General features: G+C 51.4%; 1 long non-coding RNA gene across 1 annotated transcript; it reads right to left on the reverse strand.

Moving 5' to 3' along the window:
- Positions 1 to 6731: 6731 nt before the first annotated feature.
- LOC117074914 lies at positions 6732 to 9743 on the reverse strand. Its single transcript, XR_004433762.1, has 2 exons — positions 9302 to 9743; positions 6732 to 7245 (listed from the first exon to the last, which is right to left on the reverse strand). It is a non-coding gene; the product is annotated as an uncharacterized LOC117074914 (long non-coding RNA).
- Positions 9744 to 9963: the final 220 nt, after the last annotated feature.

The raw sequence follows: 9963 nt of genomic DNA on the forward strand, positions 1-9963 counted from the left end.
TCCCAAAAGTGTTGGGATTTCAGGCATGAGATTTTTAAAAATTGAGGTAAAATCCACACAGTATAAAATTAACAGTTTTAGAGTGAATAATTTCACGGCATTCAGTACGTTCGCAGTGCTGTGCAGTCATCACCTCTATCTAGCTCCCAAGCACTTCATCCTCTGACAGGAACTCCATTCCCATGAGCTGTCATTCCCCATTCCTCCCTTCCTCTGGCCCCTGGCACCCTGCAGTCTGCTTCCTGTCTCTGTTGGTTTACCTATTCTGGATATTTCATATAAATGGAATCGTACGTGATTTCTTATGAATGCTGTCCTCCCTCTGCATGGTGTTTTCAAGGTCCACTTGTCTTGTACCTTTTTGTGGCTGAATAATATCCCATCGTACAGGTATATTGTACATCCACGAGGACCTACAGGGCATCTGACACCTTATGTATGTAGGCTTGGTTTTCCCAACCACCTAAGAAGTGGGCACTGTCACTTCTATTTTTTAGTTGAAGAAACTGAGGGTCCGAGAGGCTACAGAACTTGTCCAGGGTCTGGAAGGTAAGAAGCTTCCGGCCGGGCATGTTGGCTCACACCTGTAATCCCAGTACTTTGGGAGGCCGAGGTTGGTGGATCACGAGTTCAAGAGATCGAGACCATCCTGGCTAACACGGTGAAAACCTGTCTCTACTAAAAAATACAAAAAATTAGCCAGGCGTGGTGGTGGGCACCTGTAGTCCCAGCTACTCGGGAGGCTGAGGCAGGAGAATGGCATGAACCTGGGAGGCGCAGCTTGCAGTGAGCCGAGATCGCGCCACTGCACTCCAGCCTGGGCGACAGAGCAAGACTCCATCTCAAAAAAAAAAAAAAAAAAAAGAAGCTTCCAAGCTTGGATCCATATCTGCAGTTGTCATCACTCATGGATGCGCCATTGGGCTGCTTTCACCTTTTGGCTGTTATGAACAGTGCTGCTGTAAACACTTGTGTACAAGTTTTTGTTCGAATATTTGCTTTCAATTCTTTTGTGCAGATACCTCGGAATTGCTGTGGAATTGCTGGACCGTGTGGTGGCTCTAGGTTTAACTTGTGAAGAACATTTTTAAAAGTGTTCCGTGTGGGTGAATATTTTCTCTTTAACTGGAGGGCAGGGCTGTCTTGTTCTTTGGCCCTCTCTACCGTGGCCAGTCCTGGCTCAGCAAGCAGACAAGAGGCCCCCTGAGCTGTGGTGTCACCACAGGAGTGAGTGTGTGGACCCCACTCCACCCCAAGTGCTGGGATGTTGATTCATGGTCTTGCCAGGCACTCATGTGACTGCTGGTGGGGACCCAGCCTACATATCCTCTGGGCCTTTCTTGGATGCCTCTCCACCTCTTGCTGTCCTCGGGTTCCCTCAATTCCCACATTCAAACTGGAGGTGACCTCGGTCTTATGTGTCTCCACAAGTCCCACCTCCCCCATGGATGTCCTGTACAGCGGTACAGGCTGTGCACTGCCCAAAGGCATCCTGCCAAGGGCGCAGTGCTCATTGACATTCAGTCCATGCTCCACTAGCCAAGCCCTGCACCCTTGGGACTGCAGCCACCATTAGAGGGCGCTTTCTTCCTTCACCCAATGCACCATGTGGACTAATGGCAGCCCCCAAACCCTCAGTGGACCCGGCACTGACAGGATGTGCCCCTCGCTCACTCCCCTGAAAGGGGCAACTCTGCCCACTTTAGGTTCACTGATAATCTTCCTTCTCCCTGGGGACATTCATACCTTCGGCCTAGGCTCCAGATATTTTCCATGCCACCCGAGGGGGTAGGTCCACGCCACCAGTGGGGGTGCCCTGGTGGCCCATTGTAAAGGAATTTCTGCCCCTTACCCCATGCTCGCTCCTGGGAGTTCCAGCCCCAGATGTTCAGGACATGCATGTGTGCCCTCTCACTGGACAGAGGGTCTTGTGTAAACACTGCCATCGGGACCCCAGACACACGCTCCCTGTGCACAGACATGCGCTCACGTAGGTGTGTGGGTCAGACATAACACACAGGGATCTGGCCTTCCCTTGCATTGAAACCTAGTTGGCGGGTTGGGAGGGTATATGGTTAAATCCGAGCAAGAGACACAGACCCCACGAGCGTAATCACATGCCTGAACCAGCCCAGGAGACTGGGACACATGATGTGGGTTTGTCTGCCATGTGGGCACTGCACTCTGGGAAGCCCAAGCCCCTTGGAGCCCCTGCTGGTGGGACAGGCTGGAGCTAGGAGCTTAGCAACTCCAGTTCCTGGATGATAGAGAAACATAAGGGCAAGTCAGGAGACAAAGGGAGGCCAGGAAAACTGGAGGGCCAAGAGGCCCCTGGAAGCCCCTCTAAGCCCAATTTCCCAGTGTTGACAAAGAAAACAAAATCAAGCTTTCAAAGAATTAAAGTTCATTTCATTCAGGAGTCTGAGGACTCCAGACCACGTCTGCTGTCTGGGAGCAGTTCTGTAGGAGTCCACCGCTTACATACAGGTGGTGGAGGTTCAGCAATTGCAAAATCATATCGAACTAGCTCAGAAGTTATATTGAAGCAGCATCCCATCAAAGTGTGGGTGGAAGAGCACCTCTGGTTATAGATGGCAGAGGCATCATCACTAAGCCTGTCAGAAAGGCAAGTGACTCAGGCAAGAGATGTGCGGGCCTGTGAGCTCCATCCTGTTTCGTCTTCAAAGCATCTTTCCAGAGAGCTGCACATTGTCACAGAGTCAGGGGTTCAAGCAGAAATGAGCCAACGTGCCTTCTTATGCATGCTGCTTTGTCTTCCTGTGGGAAGGCTAAAAATGTTTCATCCTCATCCCTGGGTGCTACAGCCTTTGCAGGCTCCTTGTCGGAATGGGTGTGGTGGTCAGGGGCCAGCACATCTGAGAGCGGGGCACGCCCTGACACAGGGCAGGATCAGAGCAGCATAAGGCCACATCTTGAGGCCCTGACTGGGGCCCCAGGCTGGCTGCTTTTCTTCCCACCCTAGAGGGTATTTCTGTACCCCTCCACCACAGGGCGCTCAAGGAAGGCTCACTGAGAAAGTTGCAGTGGAACAAAGTCTGAAGGAGATGAGGGAGCAAGTTCTGTTGGTGTCATGTGGAAAAGCATTGCAGGAGAGGGAACAGCCAGTGCGAAGGCCCTGAGGCAGTACCATGAGTGGCCAGAATGAAACGAGCAGGAAGCAAGGGAAGCAGGCATGCCACCAGGCCAGAGTGCTCACGGGGGCCAGTGGGAGGACTCTGGCCTCATCCTGAGGGAGGTGGGAGCCCTGGAGGCTTTGTGAGGAGGAGGGAAGACAGCTTTAGACAGCAATCCTCTAACTGCTGGAAAGAAAACAAGCCATGTGTGGGTGGGGGAAGGGGTAGGAGCGGGAGACCAGTGAGCCGCCATTCAACTCCATGGTCCATGCATAGCTGGGCCTGGCCAGAGCCCACAGGCTCAGGACCCAGCATCAGGCTGGGTAATAGGCAGCCTGGAAGGGTTGAGCGTAGTGGGCAGGCTGGACGGGGCGAGTCAGGGCTGCAGCAGGGAGCAGCAGTGAGGGACGTGGACTCCAGCATTAGGCATCAAGTCTCATAGAGTCCCAGACAACCTTGGGACCTCTTTGTGCATCTTCCTGGGTCTCCATTTTCCCATCTAAAATAAATAAATAAATAAAAGAATGGGAGATAAGATACGGTGTCAACCCCTAGGAGCGGGTGGGCAGCTGTGTGCAGGTCTGCTTCTAATTTAAGGCAAATATGTAACAGTGAGGGAAGCCAGGACCAGACCTGGGGGGGGCCAGGCAGGTCCCAGGTCACAGCCTGTAACAGGGGGCCTCAGAGTGAGGCTGTGGTTTTCTCTGCTCTATGTTGCAAGCCTTTGGCCTCTTGAGCCTTCCCTCCAGGTCCTCACCTCAAGTGCTCAAGCCATTTTTGTTGTCTCTGGAAACCGTGGGGTGTACATTAAGAAGAGCTTCACTTATCCCTACACATCCTCTTCCCAATTTGAGCCCTGCCTGCTTGTTTTTCTTAAATAACACTTAGTGAAACCTTCCTTTTCTTTTCTTTTTTTTTTTTTTTTGAGGCGGAGTCTCGCTCTGTTGTCCGGACTGGAGTGCAGTGGCCAGATCTCAGCTCACTGCAAGCTCCGCCTCCCGGGTTTACGCCATTCTCCTGCCTCAGCCTCCCGAGTAGCTGGGACTACAGGCGCCCGCCACCTCGCCCGGCTAGTTTTTGTATTTTTAGTAGAGACGGGGTTTCACCGTGTTAGCCAGGATGGTCTCGATCTCCTGACCTCGTGATCCGCCCGTCTCGGCCTCCCAAAGTGCTGGGATTACAGGCTTGAGCCACCGCGCCCGGCCGAAACCTTCCTTTTCATCTTACCAACTTGAATTTATCCTGTGGTCCACTGAGATACTCGGATTTGGGGGTTTTGTTTTTCTGCTTCTGATTGCACCACTGGATTTATAACTTCCTGTGTGCTTTTTGGAAAATGTGGCTTACGCTCCCATTTGGACCGGCTGCTCGCCACTGCAGGGAGGGTGGCGGTGAGCTGGCCTGGCAGCCTCCCCAGGACCACAGGGAGGGACAGAGGAGACGTTCTCTGAAGGAAGGGGGTGGTCAGTGGTGCTGATATCAGATCCTGGGCAGAGAGGACACCACTCTTTCACAGTGTCTGAGGGGGACTCATCCCCTCCCCAAAGGCCATCTGACACTCCTCTTGGCAGGGCAGGGGGTCCATTTACCCTCTCTCAACCTCTGTTCCTTCTGGAAAAGGAAAGAGCAGATTGCTGCCCCCAGCCTCTCTGAAGGGCTTTGTGCTGATAGGGCCTGTCAAGTGTCCAAGCAGTTCGTGGAACAGCACGACACTAAACACCAACTGGTGGCCTCACAATGATGATAATGATTGCCCCTAAAAGGGGGATAATCGCTGTGACCTACTTAGGACACAATTGTCACTAATGGCCTTGGAGAGCTGTGAAAATACCAAGTGCCAAGGGGGAAGCTGAAGTGAATCTGGGCAGAGCGATTGCTGCGTATCTGTGTTTGCATCTCTGCTCTCTTTTTCCTGTGTCTTGGTCAAAGGCCTAAGCAGCATTTCTCGGGAGGAACGACCCAAAGGCCCCGGGCCCGTCCCTGCCAAGACCACTGCTCTGTGCCTGGTGAGGGGGTCAGCAGCTGAAACCCATTCTCTCAGACATAAGCAAACGGGACATTTTTACAATACACGGTATTTTGTGGTTCTGAACACAACGGCAAGAATGAGGTCAGGCATCTCTCTGGTGGAAAAGTATCGCAGAGGATGGAACAGCCAATGCAAAGTCACTGAGGCAGGACCATGAGTGATACATTTTGGGAAGTGCTCTGGAAGGCCACAGAACCAGCAGCTGAAATGGAATCAGACCTCCAAGTTCCCTTTGTATGTTTCATCCCTCATTTTAAAAAATATTAAATGTGGGCCGGGCGTGGTGGCTCAAGCCTGTAATCCCAGCACTTTCGGAGGCTGAGACGGGCGGATCATGAGGTCAGGAGATCGAGACCATCCTGGCTAACATGGTGAAACCCCGTCTCTACTAAAAAAATACAAAAAAAAAACTAGCCAGGTGAGGTGGCGGGCGCCTGTAGTCCCAGCTACTCGAGAGGCTGAGGCAGGAGAATGGCGTAAACCCAGGAGGCGGAGCTTGCAGTGAGCTGAGATCCGGCCACTGCACTCCAGCCTGGGCGGCAGAGCGAGACTCTGTCTCAAAAAAAAAAAATAAAATAAAAAAATAAAAATAAAAAATATTAAATGTGGCTGGGTGCAGTGGCTCACACCTGTAATACCAGCCCTTTGGGAGGCTGAGGCGGGTGGATCACGAGGGCAAGAGATTGAGACCATCCTGGTCAACATGGTGAAACCCCATCTCTACTAAAAATACAAAAATTAGCTGGGTGTGGTGGCTCATGCCTGTAATCCCAAATATTTGGGTGGCTGAGGCAGGAGAATTGTTTGAAACTGGGAGGCGGAGGTTACAGTGAGCCGAGATTGTGCCACTGCACTCCAGCCTGGCGACAGAGCAAGAATCCATCTAAAAAAAAAAAAAAATTAAATGCAACAGTGGATTTGCAGCCAGGCACAAAAAGTTATATAACACACAGCTGTGCACTCACCAACAAGCTTCATCTTCAGATCTGCTTCAATTCTCCACCAAGGATTCCAATACATGGTGCTCCTGGTCCCTTTCCCAGCCCATCTCTCCTCTCTTTGTATCCCCAGAAATGGCCATTACTCTGATTCTGGCATTTGCTTGTCTCACAAACACTTTTGTGCTTTTACCACTACATACATGTGTGCCCATAAGCGTTAGTGCAAATAATGGAACTGTGTGTTTGGAAACTTTTTATTGAGAGTGTCACTGTGGGTATCCTTCTTTTTCTTGCTTCTCATTTTCTTCATTTCACCTTGGGTGCTAGGGACCTCCCCTAGCTGATTGAGGTAGTTCTTGGTCACTCATGTTCACTGCTGTTTGGGAGTCAGTGGAATGACAATACCAGAGTTTATCAAGTGTCTTGTGGATGGACGTTACCTTGACCCTAAGTTTTCACTGTGACTGTGTTGGTTTGAATGCCCCTGAAAGCAGAGCTGAGACAAACGCTTGGGTGCAGGCAGTTGGTCTGGGAGGTGCTCTCCGGAAGCAAGACTGAGGAAGCAGGAGAGTAAAAGTCTCACTATTATCTACTGCCATACACCAAATTACTTCATGACCTAATGGCTTAAAGCAACAATTATCTTTTATTTATCCCTTGCAGGTTCTGTGGGTCTTGGCTGGGTGGTCCTGGCTCAGCTCTTTTCGTGAGTTTGCTGTCAGTCATTGGCCATGGCTGCCATCATCTGAAGGCTCGCCTGGGGCTGGAAGGTCTGTCTCCAGGCTCATCTGCATGGCTATTAGTGGGCCGTCTCAGTTCCTCTCAACAGGGTGCTTGAATGTCCTCACAACATGTCAGCTGGCATTCTCCAGGGCAAGAATCCAAAAGATGCAGGAGGGCACTGCAATGCCTTTGGTGGCCTGGCCTTGGGAGTCACACACCATCACCTCCACCTTACTCCACTAGGTAAACAGACCACAGACATCACAGGGCATGAAGACTGGAGGTGAGGCTCATAAGAGGTCATCTCAGAAGCTGGCCACAACAGGGGAAGAGTCCAGAAACAATGCAGGGTGCCCAGCAAAGGTATTCACTGCTGTGGGCACCAGCAGCTTGACCCCATCAAGGACCGTATGAAGAACTATGTAGGATGCATAGGATGGAGGTCAGGGACTCATCTACAGACTCACATTCCTGTCAGTTCAAGGTTGCCCCTGAGAATATCAGCTCCCTCACAAACCCAGCCTGTGCGTGCAGGGGCTGAGGAAGCCCAGAGGCAGAAGAGAAGAGGACAGGGCAGGCGGAGTGGAGGCAGTGCCACAGCACAGCATTGCTGGGCCAGGAGGGCTGGAGGGATGCGCTGTGGTGCACAAAGCCTCTGCCTTGTGGCAGTGCTGTGATGAGTGTTCGCACATAGGGCCCTGCGTCCACAAGCCCACATGTCTGTAGGAGGCATGGGCTAGGGCCCCTCCTGGTACTCACACCCTTGTGCAGTCCTCTCACCTTGTGTGTGGGCCAAACCTAGGGACTTGATTCGAATGAATTGAATACCACAAAAGCCATGGAATGTCTTTTTCTTTTTTTGTTTTTGAGAGAGGGTCTCACTCTGTTGCCTAGGCCAGGTGTGCAGGGCACAATCTCAGTTCACTGAAGCCTCAACCTCCCAGGATCAAGTGATCCTCTTGCCTCAATGTTCTGAGTAGCTGAGACTATAGGGGTGTGCACCCATACCCCCCTAATTTTTTTCTTTTTTTCTTTTTTTTTTGTAGAGATGGAGTCTGGCTATGTTGCCCAGGCTGATCTAAAACTCTTGGCCTTAAGAATCCTCCGGCCTCAGTTTCCCAAAGGGCTTGGATTATAGGCTTGAGCCTACTGCCCTGGGCTGGGATGTCACTTCTGAGGTTAGTTCACAAAAGATTGTGACTCCCCGCTCATTTGGACTCCCCTTACCCAGCACCCCACCCTATTCACTCTGGCAAAGCCACTGCTGTGTTGTAAGCTGCCCTCTGGAGAAACCCACTTGGCAAAGGACTCTGGTCCCCTGCCTGGGAGGAGCTGAGTCCTACCAACAACCGCCTGAGTGAGCTCAGGAGCAGCTCTGCCCTCAGCTAAGCCATCAGATGAGACGGGCCCAGATTCTTGATCCACAGGAACCGTTATTTTGCTAAACTGCTAAGATGCTAAATGTTGGGGTACTTTTTAAAGTAAATAACACAGGAAGGGTGGAAGTGGAAGAAGGTGCACATGACGCAAGATTGCCCGTGGGTTGACAATTGTTGCAACTGGGTGACATGTTATACTATTCTTGCTACTTTGTGTATGTTCAAATTTTCCATGATAAAAAGTAAAAATAAATTTTTAAAATACTGAAGTCTGATTTGCAACCCTGTGAGGTTTGGTTTCTCAGACTACATTTTCATTAGTTCACTTTAGTTTAAACTACCTGGGTGCAGGTCCCAACTCGTTCATCCATTAAACACATACTGGGCACCTACTATGTGCCAGGTGATGTTCTGGCCACCAGGGAAATGACAGTGAACAAACCATGCAAAAGTCTCTGCCCTTGCAGAGCCAATGTTTTCCTGGAAAGAGGCAGACATCCAATACATAAATATGTAAGATATATGGAGAATACGTCAGGGAGTCCTGGCTGCAGGAGGACAGTGGGTGGGAGGACTGCGATTTCCAACAGGAAGGCCGGGGAAGGCTGAGAGGAGAAGCTGCTGTGGGGAGAAACCTGGGGGACCGCAGGGAGGCGGCTGCAGGTCACCTACTTCCATGGGAAGGCAACTCCAGGCAGATACAGGGCTGGTGGCCCCAATGCGGGAGGATCCAGGGCTATCTGAAGAACCAGAAGAGGCGGTGTGGTGGGGGGTGGTCTTAGGGGAAGTTGGGTGAGGGTGGGGGACAGATTAAGCAGAGCCATGTGAGCCGCAGAAAGGAATTCAGCTTCTACCTGGAGTGAGGTGGGAGCCACGGGCAGAGTTTGAGCAGAGAAGGGGCTCTGGCCCACGTTCCTTCTGGGAAGTGCTCCACCCCTGAAGCCCTGTGAAACTTAGGCAGGTGACTTTGCCTTTCTGAGCCTCAGTTTCCTTGTCTGAAAGTGGGAATCACTTCCTCAAAGCGTTGTTATGGAGGTTTGCTAAATGAAACAAAGTTTTGCCCAAAGGTTCAGCACATCCAGCAACAGGCCTTACTTAGTGTGAGCTGTGATGATTTTTCTCTTTCCGTCACGCCTACTGCCTGCCCACAGGAGCTCCCAGGCTGCTCACAAACTTCCCTCGGGACCCTGAGAGCCTTTTCTGCTGGGGGCTGGGGCCCATGCCTGTGGCCCTCGCCCAACGGGCACAAGGCGCTCCAAGGAGCTCGTTTCTGTGTTATTAGCTGTGAAAAGAAGGACACCCCCCACCGAGTGTGGCCCTCTCAGGCCAGAAAGAGGAAGGACAGGTGGTCAGGGTTCTTTCCCTGACATCAGGTTGAGGGCTTAACAGGTAAGATCTGGGGGCTTTAGTTTTCACTTTGTGGGGGCTGGTGGGGAGGGAGAGTTGGATAGAGACATGAACTCAGAGAAAGAAATTAGAAAACTAAGACATTGAACTTCCGCTCCATGAGCTGCAGTCACACTGTTCATTCTATCACCCTGCTTACCTACCCTCCCTGTAACCTGCCTATCCAACCATCTATCTGTCTGTCTGGGCACCACTGGTGTTATTCTGAATGTTTGCTTGTCTTTTGTGTGTCTGTTTTTTGTTTAGAGACAGAGTCTTGCTCTATTGCTAGGCTGGAGTTCAATGGCGTGATCTTGGCTCACTGCAACCTCCGCCTCCTGGGTTCAAGTGATTCTCCTGCCTCAGCCTCC

Source organism: Trachypithecus francoisi, unplaced genomic scaffold (genome assembly GCF_009764315.1).
Source record: "Trachypithecus francoisi isolate TF-2019V2 unplaced genomic scaffold, Tfra_2.0 Contig01665, whole genome shotgun sequence".
NCBI lineage: Eukaryota > Metazoa > Chordata > Mammalia > Primates > Cercopithecidae > Trachypithecus > Trachypithecus francoisi.